Source organism: Peromyscus maniculatus, chromosome 4 (assembly GCF_049852395.1).
Source record: "Peromyscus maniculatus bairdii isolate BWxNUB_F1_BW_parent chromosome 4, HU_Pman_BW_mat_3.1, whole genome shotgun sequence".
NCBI lineage: Eukaryota > Metazoa > Chordata > Mammalia > Rodentia > Cricetidae > Peromyscus > Peromyscus maniculatus.
Window position 1 is genome coordinate 95636022 of NC_134855.1, and position 9578 is coordinate 95645599.

The window sequence follows — 9578 nt, forward strand, 5'->3', positions numbered from 1 at the left end:
CAAATACATTGGGTGGCCCATAATCACCTGTAACTCCAGCTCCAGGGAATCTAGCACTCTCTACTGGCTTCCATGGGAACCTGCACTCACAAGCATGCAGATGCTCAAGCGCGCGCGCACGCGCGCGCACACACACACACACACACACACACACACACACACACACTTAAAAATGAATCTTTAAAATATAATTTGAATTCTACTTGTGTGGGCATGTATCCCACGGTGGCTCCTGCAGCAGCTGAGTTCTATCTCAGCACAACTTTACAGTCTCCAGGCATCATGGCCTGGTAAAATGGCAGCCAGAGCCCTGGCAGTATGAGCTGCTGGATCCAATACTGACAAAGGACCTCACCACTTTCTCAGTGACATCTTCCTTGGATCTGGGTCTGGACTGGACTGAATGACCACTTAGAGAAGGTGAGAGCCAGGTAGGTGACTGTCAAAAGCTCCTCCCACTAGCCCCATTAGTCAGCTTTCCTTTACTACAGCAAATACAGGATATAAATCAACTCCGAAAGAGAAACAATTTGTTTTCCCTCACAGATGCAGACCTTTTAGTCTGCTCCCTCGGGCCTGTTGACTTTGGCCTAAGTCAACACAATATGTCAGGACAGGAAAACAAGGCAAAGGGGACTACTCAAAGTCAGAAGAGGAGGGGCCAGGGTCCAACTGTCTCATCCCCTCAGAGAAACTTCCCATTGACTCACTTCCTTCCACTAGGCTCACTTATGAAAGTTGTACCACTCCCCAGTGGTTCTATAGGCCGAGAACCAAGCCTTCTACATACATACATATGGACATAGTGTATGTATGTATGTATATATATATATATATATATATATATGTATATATATATGTATGTATTTATGTACATATGTATATATGCCTGAAAGGCCCATTCTAGACCCAAACACTAGCTTCAGCAAATCAGCAACAGTCAGAATTTGCACCCCAGTACCCACCTGCCACCACAGGGCAGGCAGGGCCAGGCAGCCTCCCTTTCACAGCCACACTGCTATCTTTCTGATATTCCACAATGCTCTGTTATATATTTGGCAGTGTTATCAAACAAAGGCTGGTGCAAAAATTTAAAAAAAAAATGTGTATTTCTGTAATTTAGTTCTCCAAATTCTTAGGATTTAAAAAAAAATATATTTGAATTTTCTCTGGAATACAAGTTGCATTTTGGATAACAGAGCTGTTATTGATAAGTTTGTGTCATCTGTGCACTTATTTCTGAATTCTTAACTATGTACACAAAAGCCCTGAATACCTAGGAAACATTGTCTCCCTTAGAAAAATTCATTATCTGCCTCAATAGAAAATTTCTCCATCTGATTCAATGACTCCCACGTGAGTAGGATCACAAAAGGAGGGTGGGGGGCTGACAAGTTCTTTCACTGCTTTTGAGGAAACAACTCTTACTGACTTAAATAGTTTTTCAACAGAATATTTGTTATTCCAAAAGCATTGAAAAAGATTCAATGTCCAGTTCTAAGTCCCCTTCCAGTAGATAAATGAAAAGATATTTTTGCCTCCCGGGCCAATAAATGTGACAACTTGGATATTAAGCTGCAAGTAAGAAACTTTATTATGGGCTGTGATGGTGCACATCTTTAATCCCAGCACTCGGGAGAAAGAAGCAGGCAGATCTCTAAATTCAAGGCCAGCTTGCTCTACAGAGCAAGTCCCAGAACAACCAGGGCTCTGTAGCGAGAACCTGTCTCAATAAATAAATAGACAGACAGACAGACAGATAGATAGCTTTATTGTGGAGAAGGTGAGAATCCAATCTGTAATGCTTTTAATCAAAGCATGAAATGGGCCTGCCATCTGATTCTACCTGTCACATGCCTGTTGGGTTGTTCTTAAAATTTCATAAACTCTGTTCCCTCTCTCATCAAAGAAAATTGTTATTATTTCGAAATCTTTATCAGTAATGACTAATAATGGCTGTGGCCAGAATTTGCAGGAGACCCTGAATGTGGAGGGGCAAAGATGTGTCCTCAGGGCCTTACAAATCTACAAGACAGCTGTCCAAACAAACAAGCTGTGGGGGAAGGCAGTGGGAGCAGAGAGCACTGGAGCCCACAGTCAGAGGTCCCCTCAGTGGGTGAGGTCACTGGGAAGGCTTTCCCTAAAGAAAGCAGAGGGACCAGGGACAGAACACCAGAGAAGACTCTCCGTGGAGTTAGGCTTTGATGACTTCAACAAAGGCAGTTGTTGAAAGGTACCACCTGGTTTGAGGAAATAAAACTTGTCTGCTAAGTAAGATTTAAAAAAAAAAAAATCTCACAAAGGACAGATTTGGGAGGTGAGAGTAGAGAAACAAGCTGTGGCTCGAACTGTAGACGTCATGAAGCCAGGCTCGTGTGCCAAGTACCAGCCAATCAGCTTTCTCTCAGTAGCCGTTCAGGAAGCCTTGGTGTAGTGCTTTGTTCCTTCAGGTTTGGGTGGTGATTTGGTTATCAGTTTTGGTGGTGGTGGCGGTGGCGGTGGCAGTGTTTTGGTGATTGGTTTTGGTGGTGGTGATTTGGTTATTGGTTTTGGTGGTGGTGGTAGTGGTTTGGTTATTTTCTTTCTCAGAGGTTTTATTTTAAGTCCTGGGCATTTGAACTTAATATGGTCATCATCTGGGGAAAACAGAAGGGTTTGCAAGTTGTCTGGAGTTGCAACTGAAGGACAGAATTAGAATTCCAAAGCTGTAATCACACAATAAAGCAGCATCACAATTAAGACATGAGTGAATAAAAGAAACTGTCATTAGATACATTCCTTGCCCACCTGAGGCAGTGGCCCATCTAGTTCTAAGCTGGTGGTTTTACTAAAACAACCTCTCTCCCTCCCTCCCTCTTCCTCTGTCCCTCTCTCCCTAACCCCCACCCCCCCACTCCCCCACCCCATGAGACAAGGTCTCATGTAATCCAGGCTGACCTCAAACTTTATGTAACTGGCCTTGAACTCCTAACATTCCTGCCTCTACTTCCCAAGTGACGGGATTATATGCCACCTGTAGAATTTTCAATCTACCCTTTTAACTGGTCACTTCTGATCTTTCATGAATTACATAGTGAACTGGGCAACTGGTATTTTTGGTGAAAATCACTTATTTGATTGCTGGAGCCTTGGCTTACTGCCTTACCATTGTCCCATTGAGCTCTCAATGGGTATTCAGAGAGAGGGCCATATTGTTATGACAAGCCATTCCCTCTAGCCTTTACAAGCATAACTAGTCCACCTTGAGGTAACAGTCATCATTACCTGAATTTCTCCAGTGATGCTCTACTTCCTCCACACTGTCAAAGAGAAGATTAAAATTTTAACCTGATTTTCAATGAAACACAAACATTCATGTCACAGGCAATGAACTTGAGCTGTGCATGGCCCTTAGCTGATGGGAAGACTGGCTGCCATAGGGTGCTCTGCACAGGGACAGGGACCAGGGCCATCTACTACTTTCACAGAGAATAGAATGAACTCCACAAGAACACCAGCATCTTCATTTGAAGTTGATCCTATGGAACTGGCTTAGATGAGCCCACATGGAAGGACCTGAGGCCCCTCCACACCCTGTAAGTGGGGCCCCCGTCTTGGAAAGAAGAAATGGCAGAGATAGAAAAGTGAAAGGTGTGGATTTACTGAAATGATGTTTCCCTCACATTGACCATTTTTAAAATCAAAGATATTTTCAAACCAAAGGAATCTGAGATGATTTAACTAGGAGAGTATTTTTTCATCCAAGAACAAAAACAGATCCACGACAGAAAATAAAGATGTGTATTTTCTTTGCACATCTAATTAACAATATAAAATTTTCTTTTGTTTCCTCAGGGGAGAATGCAAACACAGTCCCCCATGACCACAAATTATGCAGCTGAGTTTCCAGAATTTGGGGGAAATCATAGGGGTCAGCTCATCATGAGTGCAATGGATGAGGCTCACCCTGGAAAAACCACCTTTGTGGCCATGGTATCTCCCCTGCCAAGGTGTCGATAATAAACTAAGTTTCCAAGCCCCATTCACACTTACTTCACAGGAAAAATAAGTTGCAGAGACCTTGTGAGCACTCCCCCAGAAAAGGAAGAGATTGATCAAGAATAAGATAAACACCAAGACTGGGAACAACTGCCCAGATGTTAGAACAGATTTCAGGGAAGATAAGAAGACGCTGTCACTGTGACCACACCCTCCCATATGAAACATCATGGCACACTGGACACCTCTCCTACTGTATTCCTCACGGAGAGCTTTCCTGTGACCCCCCAAGTCCATCATGCTTCCCTCCTGAACACTCCTCCTGTCTGTAATTTTAATTGGTCTTTCCTTCTTCATCGGGCACCTCTTTAGAGCACAGTCACGCTGCTTACAAAACAACTACATGTTCTGAGTGTCTCCCAGATGGCTTCCTAGGACCAACCCATCGCCATAAAAGGACTTTCTGATAGCGCATGGTTAGGACACCATGTAACGGCTTTCGGGGAAGCGATCGAGATCTGGCAGTGAAGCTTGTACCAGTTTCAGCAGAGGGCCCCAGGGCCTGCAGTTACTGTATGAGCCTTGGCACCCTAGTTCTCGAGCCACAGAAGCACCATTTATGGAAAAGGAAATGGAGCAAATGAGCCAGAAGGGCAGTGAGGTCAGGTCTATGAGCTCAGCTCTGAGGACAGTGGTGTTCAACTCCAAGGCAGCCCCAGCACACACCTCTGAGGCCAGCTGAGAACTGAAAATACCACTTCACTGTGTGTATGCTATGGACTACAACTTCCGCATCTGAACCTTCCTTGTATTCAGTGCTTAGCTTCTAGAGTCACCACCCCTGAAACTCACTCCCACCCTCTCCAGAGTACACTTATGTCCTACTGAGGGCTCTGTGTGACCATGACCCTGAGGATCTACAGCTATGGAACCTTCTGTTCTCTGCCAAAATTCCATCTGGTCTCTCTAGTAAGCAACAGTAGATCTGGAGATCACAGGGGATGCCCATGTACAGTTATGTGCCTCCCAGTGTGAATGTCTACTGCCCCACTGCAACTAAGTATTAGGACGGGAAAGAAGAGCTGGAAGAGGAGAGACAGAAGAAGAAGAAGGGTGAGAAGAAGAAAGAGGAGGAAAAAGCAGGGACTAGTAAATCAGAAATGAAGGACAGATGAAGAAAGATCCCAGTGAGAGTTTCCAGACCCCAGCCTTATGGTCAATGGCAGTCCTAACTTCAGTTGTTGCCTGCTTGATCCTCGTGGTGCAGTGCTGATGTCTCTGACTCCAAACACTGCATCTTAGTGTAAATGCTGGGGAGCCACTCAAAGACAACTGGGACTTGCTCCCTTCTGCATCTCTGAGGCCTAGCCCTGTGGTCCCCATTGTCCTGGACAACAGACACATTATGTAACCGGTCACGGAAGGGAACATGCGCACTCCCAACAGGTGCATTCTGAGTCCAGCCAGAGATGCTTCTATACAGGACATGACCCCACCCAAGCCCTCCACCCACCCCAGCCTTCTTCCCCTGACCCTTGGTGGGTTGTGGCAGGGCATTCTTGCCACAAGAGGTGGATCTGCTCAGAGGCTTTTTCCACTGGGAGCTCTTTCTGAGCCAGCATCCCCGTGTTTATTGAAAGACCACTGGTGAGACAAGAGCCTCTCTTCATTTTCCAGACGCTTCTCTTCCCCTTCTTGCATCATCTGCTGGTTCTCTTGCTTTTAAAGGGAAGCTGTGTCCAGGGTCATTCATAAACTGAGGCATCCCAGCATTCTCTTGGAAAATGGAAGTATTGCTCCAAAGCAGATCCTCACGCCAGGGATTTCTGACACCAAGGCTATGTATGACCTTAATGTCTGATGAGCAGACTTGTCATCAACAGCCGGCTTTTCTCAGTCTCTGTCAAATGTCCCCAAACCTCTCTGTTTTGAGTCTTCCGGGTGCAGTGAAGGGACGAAGTCTTCCTGGAAGCTCTCTGTCCTCACAGCTCTTTCCAGCTCCCCCTTGGCACTTAGCGGTAAGCACCAGACTTCCTGTCAGCTCACTGTCAAAGACCCGCTGGCACTTTGAGCACCTTGCTACTCAAATCTCAGATGGTGGTTTCCAGACTAACCACTCAAGAGATGCTTGTAAGGAACCTGACTCCCTGTAGACCGGCTGAATTTGAATTTGCAGTTCACTCAACAAGACTACGGGATAGGACTACACTGACTCAAGTTTGGGAAATGCTCCTTTAACGGAGTGGTTGCTGGCTTGATCATAAGTGGAATCACTAAGTGAATTTAGGAAAAACAACAATAACAACAACCAATCAAGTTGTCTCCCCAAATTCTGATTGAATCAGCATAGGGTATGCCCTAGGCATCAAGGGGCTTAAAGGGTCCCCAAATGGTGCTACCGGGAAGAATGGCTTAAGAATCTGTACTTTGGCTCTTCTGGTTATTCATGTAATATCTAGTTATTGAACAAAACAATAATGAACACTCATTATAATCTATTAAGTCTGGATAGATTTTAAATCAATCAGTGCTGAATATAGAATTTAGGTATGGCATTTTCTGTAGAGGTGAGGGGTCTGAAGAAGAAGGTTGCAGACCCAGGCACATCCAGGAACTGACATATTTTTAGCCTAACCTGGTGTGCCACCAAAAGATAGAGAAAGGACTCATCCTCAAATGGAGGGAGAAGCAGGCAGATGACTAACCTTGTAATGCACACTGCTATCCCTACTTGAGATCTAAAGTTTCTCGAAGGAGGCATTCAGGTCTCTCCTTCCCGTGGATGCGGCCCAGTAGATGATGCAGTTTGGATGGACAACATCAAGCTCTAATCACATGAGCATGAGCCCAAGCTTGACCCGCTCCAATAATGACAACATCATTGGCAGAGGCAAGGGTAGCCATCCACCGTCTATGGGAGAATCATTGCAGGGAAGTTCGCCAAAGGGACTCTGCTTATATGACAAATGAATCCAAAGAGGATGAGAACACCCAGCTCAGGGCTCTCGGAATATGAGGCCACTTCCAGGTTAAGGGATTACTCTAATTTCTCAAGGAATGTGCTTCTGACTAGGGTTTTCTCAGCCTTAAACCCAAGGGGTCTCGGCTTTCCGTGAAAAATTAGCTTACTTTATCATCTGTTGTGGTTTGAATGTGAAAAGTTCCCGACAGGCTCATATGTTTGAACAATTGGCCCCCAGCTGGGGGAGCTATTTTGGAAGACTGTAAGACCTTCCAGAGGCAGAGCCTTGCAGGAGGAGACAGGGATGGGTGGCTTGAAACTGTCCACCAGCCCCACTTCCTGTCCACTCCATTTGCTGATTGTGGATGGAGTAAAACCAGCTGCCTCACATGCCTGCTGCTAGGTCTTCCCTCCAATATGGACTTCCTCTCAAATCATAAGCCAAAAAAACAATCTTTCTCCCTTAAGTTGACTCTAATCAAGTATTGGTCATAGCAAAAAGAAAATTAAAAGTGCCATCTAAAATATCTTCATTTATGAAGAGATTTGACATCTCTCAAATAAGGATCCTCAGGAACTGATAAAAATAGATTTAATTCCCTTTGCTTTTTGCAAAATATGGATTCTCATTTACCAGGTACACTTAGATAGGCCACCTATGTAAGTCACCTCCTGACCCAGGCCTCTGTGTTGACCCATACCTTAAATAGAGGGAGTCAATTTCAACATTCACTAAGGGACATCTTCCTAATTAAATGCTCTACAGTGCTACCCAAAAGTGAGGGTTTTAATTTCAAAACCTGGAAATAACTTCTACAATCCTAAACTTTAATGGCATGGTTCCTTATAATCAGAACCTGACTGGCATGCCCACAGAGTAGAAATGTGCAGAAAATTCCAGGGAGGGCTGAAAAGGGAACTGTACAGACTGATGAGCTATGCTCTGCACTGATTTGGTGGTTTTGATCCATTCCATTCCACTAAGTGTCAAAGATAAATGAGCACTAAGAGCCAGACTCAGAGATGACCACTTCCTCTTCCTCTGTCTGATTCTTCTCTTCTCACTGTGCCTGCCTTTGCTGGTTTCTCTGTCCCCCTCCATCTAGAGTGACAGGATACCTGGTCTTTGCCCTTCTTTTCTTTTTTCTTTATATCCACTCAGAAGGCATCTTGCCAGTCTCCAGTCTAGTTGACTTTTAAACCACTGCTGACTGGCTGATAGTGGAGCTCAGTGGTCCTGGTATGCAAAAGGCTGGGTTTGACTCTGAGCATGGGAAGAAATTATTAATTTATTAAAATATTGCTGATGACCATTCTATCCCCAATGCCGGCCTCTCATGTCTCTGCTTGATGCCAAGTGAGCCTGAATGGCCCAAGATCTTTATGATAAAGAGCCCTGCTTTGCTGGTGTAGTGGAGGACAGACTTCTTGAGGCATGCTTGTCAAAGTCTTGTCTGCAGAGGAACATAGATATTACTGCTTACTTAACAACTTAACAGATATGTTTTTCAATAGGAAGCGAATGAGGAGCAACATAATCTTCTATAGGTATCTAGTTTTATCTACATCCACTCATTCTGTATCTCACTTTATCCATAGAAAGATTATGTCTAGGAACACAAAGGACCTGTCCTTTTTGGAGACTTTGGGTACCTTTGACTCAACATTACTAGAGAATAGAGTAGGACCCCTGCTTTTGTCTTAGATGAGGGAGCAAATGCAACAGAGAAGGCATAGTTTTGTGCTGGCTAATGAATCAGAAGCCCATTAATAGAGAGCAATACATATTGATGTGTAAGTAACATGAGCTACAGAACCAAGATCATACATGGCCTTCTCAAGGACATTTGTCACAGACTTCAAACCCTTGCTTCTAAGGGCCCAGGTGTTCTGGAGTACATTGGACAGACATCCCATGTGGAAAATCAGGGCTTCCCAGCCTCTGAGCTCCTTCACCATCGGCGGCCCTCCAACCCCAAAGGCAGGTCTGTCCTTACTTGCCTGAGCAAATACGCTGTCTGCCTTATAACTGACAACATTCAGAAAATAAGTATGTGGGTGAGCACAAAGCAAAGAGCTTGCTTCTCTAGGAACAATTTCTCAAAAGTCCCTTTTAAGGGACACACAAGAGAGAGCCCACAGGCTGCAGAAACTAGCTTTGGGTTTTCTAACCAGCCTCACGATGCCCCCAAGCTAACATTTAGAAGTGGGTTTCTTGAACAAGAATTTCTACCAGGATGAACAGGCTTCCTAATTCCCACTAGCCTGCCAAGCTTCACTCTACACAAAGGTGAGGAACAACCGAGGCATTGAGACACATGTTCCCCCAGCCGATGGATGAGCCATGTCTGCCCACGCAGGCCGCATTATTATCAGCAAGAACTAACAATGGTGCCTGTTCTCCTTTCTCCCAACAACACCGAGCTGCTTCTCCACCTCTGACCTGGAGGCTGAGCCAAATTCCAGCAGAAATCCCAGGAGAAGCCCTGGCTTTCCTTGCCTCCTGCTGCAAGTTAGCATGATCCAGTCAGGATGGAAAGGCTGCAAAAACCTTTTCATTGAGACTACCTTTATAAAACCTGCCTTTGTTATTATATCTACACTCAGAAATCACAGAACCAAGAATGGGTTCATGAAG

The 9578-nt window shown here is 44.9% G+C and overlaps 1 non-coding gene across 1 annotated transcript; it reads right to left on the reverse strand.

Annotated features, from left to right (window-relative positions):
- Positions 1 to 3831: 3831 nt before the first annotated feature.
- On the reverse strand, positions 3832 to 3993 carry LOC121829255 (U1 spliceosomal RNA). Its single transcript, XR_006072034.1, has one exon. It is a non-coding gene; the product is annotated as a U1 spliceosomal RNA (small nuclear RNA).
- Positions 3994 to 9578: the final 5585 nt, after the last annotated feature.